The 19,876-nt window shown below is 38.6% G+C and overlaps 2 protein-coding genes across 15 annotated transcripts in view; one reads left to right on the top strand and one right to left on the bottom strand.

Annotated features, from left to right (window-relative positions):
• Positions 1-6,041, bottom strand: part of NUDT13 (nudix hydrolase 13) — a 40,132-nt gene extending 34,091 nt beyond the window's left edge. For 7 of the 13 annotated variants that reach the window (XM_021074339.1, XM_021074328.1, XM_021074340.1 and 4 more), the window contains exon 1: positions 5,679-5,949. The gene's annotated coding sequence lies outside the window, so the exon portion shown is untranslated. Of the gene's footprint in view, positions 1-1,496; positions 2,360-5,678 lie in introns of all 13 variants that reach the window. The other 6 variants (XM_021074324.1, XM_021074325.1, XM_021074326.1 and 3 more) reach the window with 6 other exon arrangements.
• The window catches only part of P4HA1 (prolyl 4-hydroxylase subunit alpha 1), a 91,915-nt gene continuing 77,014 nt past the window's right edge, over positions 4,976-19,876 (top strand). The window contains exon 1 of one of the 2 annotated variants that reach the window (XM_005671052.3): positions 4,976-5,275. The gene's annotated coding sequence lies outside the window, so the exon portion shown is untranslated. 2 annotated transcript variants of the gene reach the window in all.

Genomic DNA, 19,876 nt, shown 5'->3' with positions numbered 1-19,876 from the left:
CACAGCTGCAACAGAGGTCGAAGGTGTGGCTTAGATTCAATCCAATTCAATCCCTGGCCCAGGAAGCTGGGAACTTCCATATGCCATGGGTGTGGCCGTAAAAAAAAATTAAAAAATAGAATCACTTCTGCTCATTAGTTATTATCATAGCTACACAACCTTTTCCTAAGAATAAAGGGCTTTTAATATTTTTAAAAGAAATATTTTTGATTGATGAGTTTTTCAAATGTAAAAGAATTCTTTTTTTTCTCTTTATGGCCACATTCATGGCATATGGAAATTTCCTGGCCAGGAACTGAATGCCAGCTGCAGCAACAGCAGATTCTAAAAGAAGAGATTTAATGGCGGTCTAATGGTCTAATGTTTGACCATTCAAAGGGGAGTAATGTCATTCCCTTTCTACTCTCCTCAAGGTATCTCTCATCTCATTCTAACTAAGCAGGGATAATTGGGCTGAGTAGTCATGTAGATTTGATATGTAATGTCCTTTTTGGGCAACCAAATGATATTAATAGGGTTAAGTTAGAAGTTTCTTTCAGTTTCACAACTCATCATTGATCATGTCATGTAAATTTTCAGGATTGTTGTTACATTTGGGAAAATCTCAAATAGGATCATTTGTCTGACTTAAAGTTCAGGGCAGCATTCCTGTCGTGGCACAGTGGAAATGAACCTGACTAGGAACCATGAGGTTGTGGGTTGAATCCCTGGTCTCTCTCAGTGGGTTAAGGATCCCGTGTTGCTGTGAGCAGTGGTGTAGGTCATAGACATGGCTTGGATCTGATGCTGCTGTGGCTGTGGTGTAGGCTGGCAGCTGTAGCTCCAATTCGACACCTAGCCTGGGAACCTCCATATACTTCAGGTTTGGCTCTAAAAAGCCAATTAAAAAAAAACAAAACAAAAACCCAGAATTCAGGGCTTTTGCACATGGCCCATGGAGCTGAAATGTCAGCCACAGCCATTTCGCAACAGGAACACTAGTCTGAGGTGCTGGGTTCCAGGCTTCTGTATAAGGTACCCTATGAGCAAGTGGCTCTAGACTAAGCACAAAGAAAAAAAAAGTTACTAAACTATGAATCAACATTGTGCTAATTCCTGGAAAAGTCAGGGACTTCAAAGAGTGTACAGTCTAATGAGAGAGAGAGAGACCCAAAACGAATACTGCTGGAGGATGCCTTGAAAACATCACTGAAAAGTTGAGGAAACAAGTATTAGGAGAAATGAGATAATGTGTGTGGTTTACTGAGCAGTTGAAGTACAGATGTTTCTGGCATGTCTCAGCCTATGGAATTCGCTACTTATACTCAGTAATGGAATGTATCCAGGACCACTTTCTTAGTGAACCTCTAAAAGAAAAATGGACTAGAGAAGCTATTTTTAATGCTCAGTGACTTATGTAATAAGAAGAATGTCTTATGAGAAAATAGTATTAGTGTAACCCTTGATGTAGCAGTCATTTTGAGCAGAATATAAAAGGAAGTCCAGGGTAAACTTACAGAGATAGATCCAGGGTGATTTTCATTTCTACTCCCTTTACGGGCAAGCTATCATTACGAAGAAGTCATTGCTGGAGGACATAAAGTTTTAGAAGATGACATTGATGAGGATAACTTTTAAAACAAATACAGTAATAGAACAAACACAGAATTTTTAAATACACAAGACTCTTCATTCTGTAATGGAAGCAGAAGTAATTGTGAGCAAGTTTCGTATGTACTAGTCACGTTTTGTAAAATAAAGGGTTTTACAACTTAAGAGACAGGGTATTCAGTGTTTTTGCCATAAGACTAGTATTGCAAATTCACAGTTTCTGAGGCATGTGGCTGTCGGTGGTTTGCTAGTTGGCAGTTTTTTTTTTTTTTTTTATTAATGTTTGGCAGATATTTTTGACGTAATAAACATAATCTGTAAAGGTAAAGTTGACATTTTTAACTTTAAGTAAGAACTAATGTGATTCTCAAGAGTAAATCGTGTATTTTGAAAATGGATATTTGGAAATATTTTACCATTGTGTATACTGTTGTTGAAAATGATATGTTAGCGATAAAAACTCCTATGTGCATATTAAAAAATGGGAACATTTTTAACCTGTTCAAAAATCTTCCAGATGAAGTATTTCAGTGAGTTTTTAACCTATTTGTTAAAAATATTAAAAAGTTGATGTCTTCTGATTAGATTGCAAGAACATTTTGTTAAATAAGGACAAAAGAAATTTTATTAGTGCAATTTTAAGGAAAACTTTATCATGGTTGATATAAAGGATTGAACAATGAATGTCCAGAGTGTCCCGTAGGTGCAAACATACCTCACATCTTCCATTTAGTTCTCTCATATTTGGGCAGTCACTTTTTTTTTAAACCTGTAACAGCCAGTAAAGTCACATCTTTAAACTTTTGTTTTTCCACAAAGTATAAAGCTAAGGCTTACAAAAATAATGAAGTATATTAATTACCTCTCTCTCATTAAAGAGATATTTCAAGTAAACAAACAAACAAAAAAAGAATTTAGGGCACATCAGTTTTCTTTAAACTGATGACATTCTAACCAGTTTGCTGTGAATCTCATTAAATTCTCACAAAAGAAGAACTTCCTTTTATTGGCCAAGCATTGATAAGCACTAAATAATTAAAAATTTATACATCCAATAACTGGAAGATTTTCTTACAGATTATCTTTAGGCTCCTTAAAGTTTTGCTTCTCCTCTACTATCTATTGTGTTTTTTTTTTTTTTTTTCTTTTGTCTTTTTACGGCTGCACATGTGGCGTATGGAAATTCCCGTGCTAGGGTTCGAATTGGAGCTGCAGATGCCGGCCTATGCCACAGTCACATCAATGCCGGATCCAAGCTGCATCTTCGACCTACACCACAGCTCATCACGATGCTGGATCCTTAACCCACTGAGCAAGGGTGTCCTCACGGATGCTAGTCAGATTCATTAACTGCTGAGCCACTGCAGGAACTCCCTATCCATATATTTTTGATGCTAGCACACAGGACACATTCAAATCTGAATATGATGTCTGGCCCTGTACCTTTGTTTTACAGTGCTGGGTGGGTCAGCACAACGGGTGGTAGGAGGCTTCTTGGATGCCACTCATATAATGGGACAGCTGAAAATAACTATACATGGAAGTGACTGTGAATTACAAAAATATATCCCACTAAACTCAAACCAAATGTATTCTAACTCAAATTCCCTTTGGTTAAATTTTAAAAACGACTTCTAGGCATTCCAACGCCATCTGACAAGGGCAAGCAGGACAGAGGGAAAATCAGTGAGGAAAGAATTAGCAGTCTAAAGACTGCAGTTAAAATTTTTACTTTTAAAAATTTTACAAAAGCATATGGCTGTGTGAGCATATTGCTGGGGCTCCTTCCAGGGTCTTGGAAAGGGCTAGTGTAAATGATGGCCCCTGAAGCTAAGCTTTCTTATCTTCACAGTAAATCTCCCTTAAGGTCTGGAGCTATTTAATTTACAGGGTGAATTGCAATTTTCAGAGTCTGCTCTATATAGGGGCAGTGGATAGACTGATTACAGCTTCACTTGAGACAAAGATTTGAGGAAGAGATCTTTGCCTCCTGTGTCAAAGTGCTCCCTGCTGTTTGTTTAGACTAGTGGTTCTGAAACACTTGTTCTCATAATTGTTTCACACTCCTAAAAAGCACTGAGGACTCCAGAAAGCTTTTATGTGGATCATATCATATCTATCAACATTTGCTGTATTAGGAGTAAAACAAACATGCAAAATATTAATTCATTTAAAAACAATAAATAATAAATCTGTTACATGTTAATATAAATAACATTTTTTAATGAAAAATAACCATTTTTCAGAGCAAAAAGAATTTGGTGAGAAGAATGACATTTTACATTTCTGCAAATTTCTTTAGTATCTAGCCTAATAGAAGATTCTCATTCTTCTGCATGCAATCTGTTGCACTATCACAGGACATGTAGTCTCTGGAAAATTCCATTGTTTTTCGATTCAGTATGAAATAATTTTGCCCTGTGAACCTGGAGACCGCACTTTAAGAACTGCTGATTAGTGGGTCACTATATCACTATATTATGTTCCCTAGGGTTCTGAAAAGTACCCCCTCTTTGACTATTGCTGTATCTGTAATAATCAACCCCAACTCCTAGATAAGAGTTAAATGTTAACTATTGCTATGCTTTTTAGCATTCATGGAAAACTTTAGAAAAAACAATTTTTAATGATTACCAAGTCTGAGACAAGTCTTCTCTTTCACGGACACTTTCGCTTTCTTCCCTTTCTCCTTCATTGTCTGCTGCCTGATACTAAAGCTTTCTTTTAGGACGATAATGACTAAGACAAAGGTTGGACTATGACCAAACACAACACTGGATTCCTCACATGCTATAACACAATCTAATATTTACCAAACCCTTTCTGTGTGCTAGGCATGTGCTAAATGCTTTACGCACATTATTTAATTCTCATAACAATCCTAAGAGTTACCTAACGTCATTCGCATTTTGCAAAAGAGGAAGCTGAGATACAGAGAAGTTAATGCCCAGAGTTTTACGAGACTGAGCTGGGAAGTGAACCCAGAAAATTTCCAGAGCGTGCAGTGCACTATCTAGTGATAAAGTATAAAGATAAGCGATAGAGCGAGGTACATATGAGTGTAGGTGAAGGAAGGAGGTTCGTAAAGTAAAAAGCCTCAGGACCAAGACAGCTGAGATACCAAGACATGAGGTACGGTGTTATTTTCCACCCGATTCTTCTTTTCTGCCTTATTTTCTACTCCCATGTTCTTATTCTTATATTTAATATAGTTCCCTGCTGGGAGTTCCGACGTCCCAGCCTGAGGCTGATGGCGTAACCCAGGCGCTAAACAACCTGTTGAAAGGAGTGGGGCAAATCCGGAGTAACCACGGTAACAAGGGCGTGGCGAGGACCCTGCGCAGGCGCGCTACACCACACGCCCGCCCGCCGGCCCCTCCCCTCGGCTCCGGACTTCACCAGCTGGTGGGGAGTCTGGGGCGTGGGACGTGGGCAAAGGGTGGGGGCGAGGGCCTGGGCTGGGCGCCTGCGCAAACGCCTGGGCGCTGGTGTGATCGAGCTCACGTAGCGAGGGTTGCAGTTGCCTCCTCCCTAGCGCTGCCGTCGCGGCCTAGAGGTTATAAAAGGGCTAACTGGCTCCCTCTGCTGCCCAGTCAAGCCACCAGCGGGCTTAGAGAAGGGAGCCGGCTTGACTGAAGGCGGTCGAGGACTGGAGAACGCGCAGCCCTCCCCTGCCACTTCTCAGGTGAGACGCTTCTCCGACCTTGGAGAATGAGGATGAAGTCCTTGGGTAGTCGTTGGCTACTGAGGCTGAAGTTCTTGGGCAGCCGCGGCCCTTCTCGGATGGCTCTGGGGGGTCTGGTCCCTGCCCTCTCTGGTGGGATGGCTCGGGGGCAGGGGTTCCCTGGTTTACTACCGCAGTACCTTCTCCTCTGTACCTTCCCCAGGTCCAGCGCCCCGCGCCTCCTGGTTGTCCCAGAGGCCCTTCCGCCCTCCTCGGTGCTCCCCTTCCCACCTCCTCCCAGATTGGCGTCCCCGACTGTTGGGGCTGCGGCAGCCTCTGTCTCCGCCCCGGGAACCAGTACTTTCTTGAATATTCCTTCCCGAGGAGGGGTAACCCTGTTGATTTTCCCGAGCTCCACTCTTACCTGGTCCTCGCTTGCAAAGCTGACGGGTACGCGACGGTTTTCGGCCTCCAAATCAGCAGATGGTTAGCATGTGGCAGTGGAGAACTGATTTTAAAGCTTAGAGCTCACGCCGAAGCACTCGGGCGTTTTTACCCCGCGGAAGAGTTGTCGGGTCTAGGAAGCGGACATACCCGGGGAAGTTCAGGCTCATCTGTTGCGCGCAGCGGTGCAGCCCGAGCAGTTAGACGTAGCCCCGGGCGGCGAGTTTCGGGCGGCTGGGTAGGGAAGTCGGCTGTCAGATTCTCAGTCAACCGGGAAGCTAGTCTTCTTCCTTCCTTCTGCCACATAAAAATTTTAAAGGTACATGAGCTTCTCTCCCTCCCCACCCCCCTCTGCTCTTTCACAGCAGAATCTGATGCTTTTAAAAGTCCATCAGGAAATCGAATTCTGTGTTTGTGCGAGAACTTTGAGTTAAGCGAATGGCCCCCAGATGTATGTTTTAAGGGGGAGGAAGAGTGGTATCATAAGTATGAGACTATTTCTCCTCAGTCATCGAATGTATTAAATACAGTTCAGTTTTTAGACACTAACGTCTTTGGCGTTCCGACAGAGTGGAGAAGATTCTTGGAATTTTGCACTGTTTGCTTTAAGGGACGAAGAACCTAGATTTCCTTTTAGGAATTGATCTAAAAGGCCAACGAGGCTTGCCAGTTTCAACTTAACTGTTTCTTGTTTCTCTAAGAGCTGTGGCTCTTGGACTTTCCCTTGGAATGCACTCTGAAGGGATGAAATAGTCACTTCTGAGTGGGGGAAGGGAAAGACGTGGCAGCAGTGTTCTTTCATCAACTTTAGGCTCTTTTTTTTTTGATACAGGTTTTGGGAAGAAAGTATTTCCCCTTTTAGATTTAGATGTAGCTTATGAATGAGGCTAGTCTTTATCTAAAATAATAAGAAATATACTGTCCTTGTAGCTGGAACATTGGAATCTAATATATAAAACATTTTAAAGGGATTTTTCTCATCAAGTATCTATGAAAAAAATGGATACCTTAGGCAGGAAATATTTTAGCTGAAAGTCAATAACCTTGAGTATGTTTTGCCTTGATTTAAAATTTGAGTAGACATTCAGTGATTTTTGTTTAACTTTGACTTTTAGCCTGTGAATATAATTTCTAAATCTTAACTGTGAACTTCACATTTTACCTTTTCTTTCTGTGAGAAGTGTAGGTTTTGTCACTTACCTTTAAAAGTCATGTCAGTTTTGGTTTTGGAACATTATGCCTTCAGTCCCTTGGTAGCTGATAGCTGATGCCAAATGCTTCTTTGAGATTGAACTTAGTTACTAGGGAAAGGACTGCTTTGTGTCTTTAGGTGAATAATGCTATTTGATGTCTTTAAATGAGTTGTATTTTGAGGTACTGAAAGCCAGGGACTTTGGTAGGCAGATAATGGTGTTGACCATTTTGTATCTTGGAAACATGTAGTGAAAAAAACAGATGAAAGGCATTCCCTTTCAGTGCAGCAGGTTAAGAATCCAGTGTTATCACTGCAGTGGCTAAGGTTGCTGCTGTGGCATGGGTTCAGTCCCTGGCCCGGGAACTTCCACATATCATGGGCGTGGCCAAAAAACAGATTGAAAAAAATATGCAACACTTAATTACTGCAGAAAAATTTAGACAGTGTAAAATTCTACTAAAAAAATAAAGCATTAGGAAGTTCCCGTTGCGGCTCAGCTGTAATGAGCCCAGCTAGTATCCATGAGGATGCAGGTTTGATCCCTGGCCTCACTCAGTGGGTTAAGAATTCGGCATTGCTGTGAGCTATAGTGTAGGATGTGGATAAGGCTCAGATCCCCAGCTGCTGTGGCTGTGGTGTAGGCTGTCAGCTACAGCTCTGATTCAACCCCTAGCCTGGGAACTTCCATATGCCTCAGGTGGTACCGTAAGAGGCAAAAAAAAAAAAAAAAAAAAAAGAGAGAATTCATCTTACCAGGGTAGTCCAGGCTGTTACAAGCGAATCTTGGCTTTTTGGTAAGGAGATGTTGACCTTTTCTAATACTGCAGAGGGGGTTGTGTACTGGCAAGTATCTTTCACAGGGCAAATATATTCAAGCTCTTTTTTTTTTTTTTTTTTTTTTTTTTTTTTGCTTTTTAGGGCCACACCTGAGGCATATGGAAGTTCTCAGGCTAGTGGTTGAATTGGAGATACAGCTGCCAGCGTGCAGCACAGCCATAGCAATGTGGGATCCAAGCCTCATCTTCGACCTACACCATAGCTCGTGGCAACGCTGGATCCCTAACCCACTGAGCAAGGCCAGGGATCGAACCTGCCTCCTCGTGGATACTAGTCAGATTTGTTTCCGCTGCACCATGATGAGAACTCCTTAAGCTCCTCTTTTATTCCAGAGATGCAGCCATAAAGCTTGTGAGCCTTCACTTCTGTAGAAGTAATGCCTTATTTTACTTAGTAGTTATCAACTGGCATATACTTACATCGCTTAAATTTGAAAAGTGCCCCTGTGAGATTCATAGTAGCAATTCTAAACCTATTTTGAGGTCATGAGGTCCACGGAGAATCTGAAAGAAGGGGTGGACCCTGGGTGACTAAATTCTATGCAAGTACACACATATGTGTAGAATTTTAGTCATCAGTTACAGATACTCTCTCCCTCCAAAAGTGCATCTTTAAACTAAAACCCTAACCCTATGAGAACTAAAAAATAAAAGAGATACAGAGTTAATCTTTAAGGGCATATAGGTATCTTGATGCAGGATTTCTTGAGTATTTTTTGAAAGTTGGTCTGAGCTTGTAAGTCTGACTGGATTTGATTGTGTAGATGACCCAAATAAACTTTTGCTAAAAAGGGGTTTAACAAAAGTTTATAAGATAGTTGGAGAATTGTTGAATTACTAAATTGCCTAGGTAATCATATATCATATTGGCCTCCCCTGACCCCCCTATATATTGTAACATATCTTTGGTTCAAGTGGAAAATACTTGAAGGTAAAGAAAAATAAATTGCACAAGCCCTTGGCATTATGCTTTATTGCTCTTCTTACAGGGAGATCCCGAATCTTGTAATTACATCATAATGGTGCATGTGTGTGTAATAAATGAATATATTAGAAAAAAGCCAAATAAAGTGTGTATATTTGTGAAACTAGTTAAATCTTCATTCATATTTCTACTCAATGAAATTTATTTGTATGAATTTAAGCTATCCTCTCATTAGCTTTCCTCTAGCCAAATATTGTGCCTCAATAAAAACTAAAGAAACTCAAAGGACTTCATTAAGGTTACACCAGCACTTGAACTTAATATGATGACAAACATTCCTTTTCCTAATCTTGCTTTGGATGGTCAGTATGACTATTGGTATATTTTGTTTTGCTTTGGCAAAAAATGCAGTATAGAGATTTATTCTTCTTACATAATTGTCATAAGTGAATGAGTATTTTCTTGGACTTCTTCCCCATCCTGCTTAGTGTTTTATGTAAATGTGTCCATGTTTTGGTTTACATGTTTTTCATTTGAATAGTGATGTTATAATATATCAAATTAATATCCTTACCCTTTCTCTCTTGTTGGACATTTGAACTGTTGCTCCATTATATGTGTGAGGAAAAGGCTGTAATTTAGTGGTTTATTTTATCCAGTTGTTTAGCTATGGCAAACTTTAACCAGTTTTCTTTCTCTCTGTATTATTATTATTTTTTTTTGGCTTCACCCATGGCATGTGAAAGTTCCTGGGCCAGGGATTGAACCTGAGACACAGCAGAGACCCAAGCCACTGCAGTGACAACACTGAACACTGGATCCCCAAGGCTGGTAGCCTAGTGGCTTAGGATCTGGCATTGTTACTGCTGTGACAAGGATTTTTTGTTTTGTTTTGTTTTGGCCACACCTGGGGCATGTGGAAGTTCCCAGGCCAGTGATGAAACCCACATCACAGCAGCAGTCCAAGCTACTGCAGTGACATTGCTGGATCCTTAACCTGCTGCACCATAAGATAACTTCCTACTGTGTTTGAATTTTTGAAAAATCTTAAGTAATGGTATTATTTGTTAACAGTAATCACAGTTACTAAGTGGCAGTGTTTTATAAGTAAATAACACACTAATGTAAGACATAAAGGATGATTACTAATAAAGTAATTGGTGTATTGTAACTGCTTTATTGAGGTGTACTTGGTGCATAGTAAACTGCACATATTTGCAGTGTACAGTTAGTAAATTTTGACAAAAGTGTACACCTATGAGATTGTAGACACAGTCAAGATAAGGAACATATTCAACAACTTCAAGAGTTTCCTCTTGACCCTTCATAGTCCCTCCCTCCTGCTCCTTTCCTGTCCTTTCCTCATCTCTGGGTAACCATTGATCTTTTTCTGACAGATTTATTTGGGGAGTTCCCAGGTGGCCTAGTGGTTAAGGATTTGGTATTGTCACTGCTGTGGCTCAGGCTCAGTCCCATCTCAGGGACAACTGCATACCATGGGCACAGCCAAAAAAATATTTGTTTATATTTTCTAGAGTTCTCTGTAAATGGAACATGCAGTATGTACTTTTTTTGTGGGTATCTGACTTCTTACACTCGGCATAATTATTTTGAAATTTATCCATACTGTTATATCCTCATTCCTTTTTATTGTTAAGTAGCATTATATTTTATGGATATACTACAAAAATTTTTTTGGTCCATTTACTAGTTGGTGGACATTTGGGTTATTTTCAGCTTTTAACTATTATAAATAAAGCTGTAATGAGCATTCACACATAAGCCTTTGGAGGGATGTATACTTTCTTTTCTCTTGCATAAATATTTAGGAGTGGAATAGCTACATATGTGATAGGGAAATATTTTTACCAGAGTGTGGCTTGTGTTCATTCTTTTAAAAGTGCGTTTCAAAGAGCAAGAACTGTCTCTACTCATGGACAGAATGTTTATTCAGAAAGTCTGAAAGGTTGTTCAAAAAAGCTCTAGATCTAATAAGTGAATTCAGCAAGGTTGAAGGACAGAAGATCTATTTCTGTATAATAACAATGAATACTTGGAACTTAAAAGTACCATCTCAATAGCACCCAAACCCATGAAATATTTAGTATTAACTTTACAAAATATGTGCAGGATTTGTATAATGAAAATTATAAGACAGTGATAAGAGAAACTAGAGAAGACCTAAACAAATGATGAAATATACCATATTCATGGATTGGAAGACTCAATATCATTGAGATATCCTTTTGTCCCAAACTGACCTATAACTTTAATGCAGTTCCATTTCAAATGCCAGCAGGATTTCTTACAGAAACCGACAATCTTATTCTAAGATTGATATGGAAAATGAACTAGAAAAGGCAAAATAATTTTGAAAAAGAGCAAAAAAGTTGTAAAACTCACTGCTGATTTCAACTTACTGTATAGCTGCAGTACTTAAGACAGTGTGGTACTGGAGAAAAAAGAGAAGATACACAAAACAGTTTGTTTTTGACAAAGATATTAAGGCAATTCAATACAGAAAGTATAATCCAGAATAGTTGGATGTTCAAAAAATCTCTTATTTGGGTACCTTATATGCTAAATCAGGCACTGGGCAGCCCCTTGCCCAGGAATTTATGTAAGTGTTGGGACAAATGACACAAATGCACCAAGGGAAGTTCTATTGTGGCTCAGTGGCTAATGAACCCGATTAGTATCCATGAGGATGTGGGTTCGACCCCTGGCCTTGCTCGGTGGGTTAAGGATCCAGCATTGTCGTGGGCTGTGGTATAGGTCGCAGACAAGGCTCGGATCCCACATTGCTGTGGCTGTGGTGTAGGCCAGCAGCTGTAGCTCCAATTCAACCCCTAGCCTGGGAACCTCCATATGCTGTGGGTTTGGCCCTAAAAAGACAAAACAAACAAACATAAAACAAATGCACCAATGGATTTGAAATGTGAAATAAAGCTTACTTATACAGTCAACTGCAAAAGGATTCCTCAAGGACAGGGTTTAGGTTTAATCCAGAATGAAGCAAAATGAAGCAGGGTGGTTGGGTTTAATTTTTATTGTGACTAGAAGGATAAACCCATGTGCTAGTTCCCATGTGTAAGATTTACATGGTTTTAACTTCCAACTGATACCAAAGGAGGGAATGGCTTGCTTTTTTTATTGACTTACTCAGATCTGGGGCAAAAGGGAGAGGAAAGTGGGGCTTTAAGAGAGTCATCACTCAAACATCAAAATAGAATATTTTTTGGCTTTTTTTTTTTCTTTTGGGCTGCATCTGTGGCATATGGAAGTTCCCAGGCTAGGGGTCTAATCAGAGCTACAGCTGCTGGCCTCTGCCACAGCTACAGCAATTCAGGATCAGAGCCTCGTCTGCAACCTTCACCACAGCTCACTGCAAGATCCTCGAACCACTGAGCAAGGCCAGGGATCAAACCCGCATCCTCATGGATACCAGTCGGATTCGTTTCCACTATGCCACAACAGGAACTCCCTAGAATATTTTTCTTTTTTACAGCCTTAATGCAAAAAGACCTCACACTTTATCCAAAAACTAGTTTGAAATGGTTCATAGACCCCGAGATAAGACCTAAAGCTAGAAAATAATTTAAAGAAAATATAAGACAAAATCTTCTTGATCTTGGGTTAGGCAGAGATTTCTTAAGTTACCAAAATATTGAACACCAAAAGCATAATCCATAAATTAATAAATTGGTAAATTCAATTTCATCAAAATTAAGAACTAGTATTTGAAATAGTGTTATGAGAGTGAAAAGACAAGTCACAGACTGGGACTAAATATTCCCCTATCACATATCTGACAAAAGCCTTCCATCCAGAGTATGTAAAGAACTCACAAAATTCAATAGTAAGTAAACAACCTAATCAAAATATTGACAAAAGATTTAAATAGTAACTTTACTAAAGAAGATATATGGACAGCAAATAAACATACCAAAGGACATTAAACATCAGTAGTAACTGCAGAATTGCAAATTAAATCCACAATGAGATATCAATATATACTTCGTGAAACAATTAAGACATTAAGAAAAATGAAGGAAAAAAATAGCAATACCAAATGTTGATGAGAATGTAAAGCAATTGGAGCTTTCATCCACTGCTGATGGCAGTACAACTGGTTTGGCAGTTCTTTATAGAGGTAAACATGTTTACCATACAACCTAGAATTCCTACTCCTAGATTTACCTAGTGAAATGAGAATTTATGTTGATTTCTTTTTTAAAAACATTTTTTTGAAATATAATTTACATTACCAAACAATTTAACTCTTAAGGTGTACAATTCAGTGGCTTTAAATACATGCTGAAAGTTTTGCAACTGTCACAACAATCAATTTTAGAACTTTTTTTATCACTCCAAAAGAAACCCCAGTTTCATCAGCAGTTACTCTCCACTCTCCCGGGCTTAGGCAACCACTAATGAGTTTTTTTTATTTAGCATAATGTTTTTGAGGTTCATATGTGTTGTAGCATGTATCAGTACTTCATTTCTCTTTATGGCCAAATAGTATTCCATTGTATGGATATATCCATATTTTGTTTATTCATTCATCATTTGATGGACATTTGGGTCTCCACCTTTTCAGCTGTTTTTGACAATGCTGCTGTGAACATTCATGTGTGAGTATTTCTGTAGGTGTGTGCTCTCATTTTTTTGGGTATAGACCCAGGAGTGGAATTGTTGGGTCATATGGTAGGTATCTCTATGTTTGATTTTTTTAGGAACTGAAAAACTGTTTTCCAGAGTAGCTACGCCGTTTTACCTTCCCATCAGCAATGTATGAGTGTTCCAATTTCCTCACATCTCTGTCAACACTTGTTATTTTCTTTTTTACTACAACTGTCCTAGGGGCTGTGGAGTGGTATTTGATTTGCATTTCCATAATGACTAATGATGTGTTGTGTTTGTTCATATAATTATTGGCCATTTGTATTTTCTTTGGAGAAATGTCTCCAAATCCTTGTCCCATTTAAAAATTGGATCATCTTTATTATGGAGTTCTAAGAGTTCTGTATATATTCTAAACTTGTGTTAGAACTATAACTTACATATTTTCCCCATACTATGGGTTGTCTTTTCACTCTCTTGAAGAACAAGTTTTAAATTTGATAAAGTCCAATTTAATTTTTTCTTTGGCTTCTTGTGCTTTAGATGTCATATCTGAGAAACTATTCCCTAGGTGTTATGTCTAAATGCCTAATCAAGGTTTTTTTCCTAAGAGGATTATAGTTTTAAATTTAAAAATAATCTTTGATCCATTATGAGTTAATTTTAGGGTCACTTTAAAGTTTTTTAAAGTTTATTCCCAGGTATTTAATATATTTGGTGCTCTTGCAAATGAGATACTTTTAAAATTTCTACCTGTGATTGGTTCTTAATTTGTATAAAAATGTCCTTGTCTAAAGGGAATGCTGCTTTTTTTCTAAATGATTATTTTTCAAGTAGTATAACTTGCTTTAAAAATTCAGTCTTTAATGAAGTTTCATCAAATTCTGCTTTTGGAATAGTGTGGTATACCTCACATTCCTTATTTAAGCTTAAAAAATCTAAAATGTATATTGTGCAGACTTTTATTTCCCACTTGTATCTTAGGGTGGCAAAGACAATAAAGTTGTCTTATCAGGACATCCTGTGTAAATCAAAAAGAGTTGTAATTTGTTTTGGAGCAAAAAGGATTGCCAACTAGTAGAGCATTTGCATTTTGCTAATTCTTTAAAAAAATTTTATTATAGTTAATTTACAGTGTTCTCTTAATTTCTGCTGTACAGAAAAGTGACACAGGTATCTATTGATACATTATTTTTCTCATATTACCTTCTATTGTGTTATATCACTAGTGTTTGGATATAGTGCCCTGATAGAGCAGGACCTTGCATTTTGCTAATTCTAGCAATTCAGTTTGTCCCTTTAGTGCTCCTTTGACTTTGTTTTTTAGCTCTTATTTGTTTATTTATCAAAATACAAATTTTCTATTGAAATGTTTATTAAAATGCAGAAGTTGAATGAAGAGAATTGACTGAGGTCCCAACTCTCATTTTTTAGTTCTTTTAATTATTGTATAAAGTTTTAAAGTTTTTACATATATGTCCAAGTATATCTTTAAACGTAGAAATCAGGCTTTAAAACTTACCCATGTATAGTGTAAGCAGTCTCCAAGTTAGAAAACAAACTTAGTTTTAAGAGTTTGTCTCTGGGAGTTCCTGTCGTGGCTCACTGGTTAACGAATCTGACTAGGAATCATGAGGTTGTGGGTTCGATCCCTGACCTTGCTCAGTGGGTTAAGGATCCAGTGTTGCTATGAGCTGTGGTGTGGGTCGCAGACGATGCTCGGATCTGGCGTTGCTGTGGCTCTGGCATAGGCCGGTGGCTACAGCCCTGATTAGACCCCTAGTCTGGGAACCTCCATATGCTGCGGGAGCAGCTCAAGAAAAGGGAAAAAGACAAAAAAAAAAAAAAAAAAAAAAAAAGTTTGTCTCTAAAGGATTGCTGCTTTTTATATTACTGCTTTTTAAAAATCTTCTAATACTTACTGATATTCCTGTTATGAAATACACAGTTTCATTAATATAACAAGTTTATACAACCCAGAGAAGATACTGCAAATTCTTAAAAGGAGAAATATAGACTGTGTTGATATGTGTGTGTTAATACCAGCATTTATCAGCAACAAGGAAAGTATGAATAATTTAATGTTCACTTTTTCTCCTTCTTCCCTTCCCCTTCCACTGCCTCTATCCACTTTCTTCTCCCACTCAAATTTCTAAATTATAGACTCTGCGTCTGTTTGCCAGTAAACTGGGTTAATTGGTCCTTCTCACTGCCTTAACCTAGAATTGAGGTTGCCTTGGCTTCCCACAATTCTCCAAGTCTCTTCTTTTTCTATGTCCCTTGAGATACCCTTGGCAACAAATCTAGCTATTCTTGAGTTCTTGCTCCACATCAAGAAGTAACATTTCTTGGAGTTCCCTTTGTGGCTCAATGGTTAACGAATCCGACTAGGAACCATGAGGTTGCGGATTTGATCCCTGGCCTCGCTCAGTGGGTTAAGGATCTGGCATTGCCTTGAGCCGTGGTGTAGGTTGCGGACGAGGCTTGGATCCCAAGTTGCTGTGGCTCTGGTGTAGGCCGGCATCTACAGCTCCCATTAGACCCCTAGCTTGGGAACCTCCATATGCTGCAGGAGCAGCCCTAGAAAAGGCAAAAAGACAAAAAAAAAAAAAAAAAAAAGGGAAGTACCATTTCTTAAGTGTCTCCTGTGTGTCATTATTGTCCAAGGCACTTTCATCTGAGGTATTGCTGATTTTTTATTACTGGCTGGTGGTCAAGTGTTTGATCTCATATTTGGTCTCATATTTGAGACCTTACCCTTTTGCTTATTCTTCTACCTGTTAAAGGGATCACCAAATGAAAGTGGATATTATTGATGAATTTTGCTAAATTGTGGGCTCTTGGTATCACTCATGGAAAAGTTTTTCCTCTTCTGGGAATAGGAATCCTGACCTTAGAGCCTATATTGGGAAATATATGCATTGCTAACTAAAAGTGTTTGAAATAGTTGAAAGGTATAGCATACAGTTTAAAGTACATAATTTAAAAGTCAGTGAAGAATGGTACCAATTTAATTATAAGTAAGATTCATTTCTTTCTCAAACCTTCCCCTCAGCCTACATTTATTTTTAAAATGTTTCTGGTTTAAGGGAGCTTGACTTTCCTAGTTGAAACAGAAACTTTAAATATTGATTTTAACTTCAGTTGTGAACCCAATTTAAATCTTTTTTAAAAAATCCTGTAAAGGAGTTCCCGTCGAGGCGCAGTGGTTAATGAATCCGACGAGGAACCATGAGGTTGCTGGTTCGGTCCCTGCCCTTGCTCAGTGGGTTAACGATCCGGCGTTGCCGTGAGCTGTGGTGTAGGTTGCAGACACGGCTCGGATCCCGAGTTGCTGTGGCTTTGGTGTAGGCCAGTGGCTACAGCTCTGATTCGACCCCTAGCCTGGGAACCTCCATATGCCTCGGGAGCGGCCCAAAGAAAAGGCAAAAAGACAAAAAAAAAAAAAAAAGAATCCTGTAAAATCCCATGCGTTCTTAAACCTTATAGCTCAGATACAGAAGTACCATTTATTGGATCTCTAAAATGAAAAACATTTAAAAGGTTGGGAGTTCCCTTAGTGGCACTGTGGGTTAAGGATCCCACATTGTCATGGCTGTGGCTTGGTTCTAATCCCTGGCCCTGGAACTTCCCCATGCTGCAGGCATGGCCGGAAAACAAAAACAAAATAAAAGGTCATTGAAAAATATTGCTTTCTGGTGCAGGGGAATAGAGAGAGGTAAATATATGAGAGTTATTTATGTTGTTATTTAGTTTGCCTATAAAAATATTAACTAAAGGGTTGATTAGAGAAACTATAAATTAGGACCCTGGGTTAAACAGAGACCCAACTCATACTAGTCCAGATGGAATTCATTTTAGTATTGTGGGGCTAGGTAGTTGTCTTAACAGAAGTCAGGAGTGTGATTACGTTTTAAGAATAACTGGAACATCAGAATGTTTTCTTGTGTCTCTTGTCTTCCTCTCTGCATACCTGCTTCATTTAAAAATCTTTCCAGATAAGCTTCATTCACTTTTTGACCTGTATATGCCAAAACTTGCTCCCTAACTTCCCCTGAGCTGTATTTATGAAATAGTTCAGGCGTTCAAAGAGTGCCTGCCACTTCTTGGTTTCATTTTCAAGTTTTCTAGCAAAGAACTTTGAACTTGTTTGGGAAGAAGTATCATGCTATATAACATGGCTGCTAAAACTATTAGGATGAATGAAAGGCAGAGTGGGGCAGTAAAAAAAAGTGGAAGGAGGCAGTTTCCAGAAGAAAGAGTAGGAGCTATTGAGGTGCCAATAGGGAAAAACATGCTTTTGAAATAATCTTATCTTCAGCTAATTCCTAAGAGGGGAAAACTCTGAACTTAGGAAGAACCTCCAAAAGGCAGCTTATGTAGCACTTTTAGTTAGGGCAATATCTTGATTTAAAGCTTCTTTCCAGTCAAATCCTCAACTGCTGTTCAACTGGAATGATGCCAACGGCTGGGTCTCCTGCTGAATTACAAACAATTGTGGGAGAGGCTAGTATGATTTCTGAGATTTTGATAGAAAAGTTGGTCATACCATTAAAGCACTTCTCCATCAGACTGTAAGTATGTACTAGAGATGCAGCTCACTTTCTATGGGAAGTATGACTGGAATTCATGGAGTTAAGTGAAAACAAATGGCAGTTTGCAGAGGGATTATAGGGAAGAACAGAAATATAACTAATTCTCTTAGTAATTACTCTTGGTTATTTTGGAAAATCCATTCTGCTTATATGGCAGTGATACGCCGTCTTGATGCATATACCACATTGCAGTGGCCTGAACTAGAAGCCTAAATGTGTGTTGGTCTTTTGCACAGAAAAACTGTCAAAAAGATTAAAGTCTAACACAGATGTCAGGAAAACCAACAGTTGAATATGGAATTTGTATGAGGAAAAATAAACTTAAAGCTGGAGCCTTCCAAAAGAAGGTTTGGAACAGTTGTCAAAGGTGTGGAGAGACTGACTGTTAGAAGGACCCCTGTGGAAAATTTTTCGTGTCTGAGAAAGTTTAGATTAGGATATCAAGCATTCTTTAGTCTGTCTTAATAATTTTGAATGATTTGTCTGGGAAGGACAAACTTTTAAATGTTAGTCTTTTTCTTGCAAGAAAAATATTAGACCAAAAATCTAATAGAATTATTTGCCAGATGCCCTGTTCTAGTAATTCATTGAATAATTTGAACATACAATTTAATGAATCCTAATAACTCAAGAGTTGTAAATATATGCAATGTGTTAGAACTGTTTTAAAATCTTTTTCCTAAGTTTGATTGATCTGTATGTGGGACTGGATTTCCTAGAAGAAGGACTGTGGGAAAATTTTAGATAAATAGTACGCTTTGCAATTTGTTTTTTATTCAGGACTACCTGAGAATGTGTTTCCCAGGAGGCTCTTTTCCATGTGTTTTTTTTTCTTACAGTTTTACAAATCTTACATTCATCCATATCAACCATTGTATGTAATATACATGTATTATAAAAAGTAAATACTCATGAACCTACCAACCAATCAAGAACAAAAATATTGTCATTTATCTATACTGTTTCAGCACTAAATTTTATTTCACTATAAATTTATAATTGTATCTTTGACTCTTTAGCTTGTTTTTTTTCTTTTTCTTTTCTTTTCTCTTTAGGGCTGCACCTGCAGCATATGGAAGTTGCCAGGCTAGGGAGCTATACCTGCTGGCCTACACCACAACCACAGCAGTGGGGGATCTGAGCCACGTCTGCAGCCTATACCACAGCTCTGGCAACACCAGATCCTGAGCAAGGCCATGGTTCGAACCCACATCCTCATGGATACTAGGTGGATTCGTTTCTGCTGAGCCATAACAGGAACTCCTGGCTTTCTTTTCTTTTTCCTTCTTCCTTCCTACCTCCATCCCTTCCATCCTTCCTTCCTTCCCTCCCTTCATCAAGTCTTCTCAAGGAACTGAGATTTACCTTTCTCTTAAAAGAGATTGCATCTTTAACCCATTTAAATTCTGTTCTAAGCTTGTTTGAGAATTTAGAACAGATGGCATTTATATCTTACTATTTTTAATAAAATCCTAATGTCTTTTGGGATGCTTCACTCTTAGTTGCTTATAATGATTTGCTTGGCAAACTGCTAACTGAATGAAGGTGGTTAATGAATGGAAGTGAGACATCATAAGTAAAGAAACCATTATGTTTTAAAAACCTGTGATTGATGAAGTTATGCCTGCCTATTAACATGTCACTTAAAGTCTATGAAAGGATGTGAATGAGACATACTATTAAAACAGAGTAGAGGAACCATTCCCTAGAGTAATTGGAAATTCAGTGGCATTTTTTCAGAAAATAAGTCAAAGTCAAATGTATTTTAAAGGCAGGGAACACCTTTTGTGTGATTTTAAGGGGTGTTTGTATCCAGTGGTTCTCAAAGTGTGATCCTCAGAGTAGCAGCAGCAGCAGCATCACCACCTGAGAACTTGCATATATTATCTAAGTCCCTTGATCTTTAGCTGATCTTATACAGCTAAAGTTTAGAACCACTGCTATACAGGGCTATCCACATTTTTATTAATTACCTTAGGTTGGCACGGTAATTTGGAGTAATGC

The sequence above is a fragment of the Sus scrofa genome, chromosome 14, assembly GCF_000003025.6.
Source record: "Sus scrofa isolate TJ Tabasco breed Duroc chromosome 14, Sscrofa11.1, whole genome shotgun sequence".
NCBI lineage: Eukaryota > Metazoa > Chordata > Mammalia > Artiodactyla > Suidae > Sus > Sus scrofa.
This window is presented reverse-complemented; position numbering and strand designations above follow the sequence as displayed.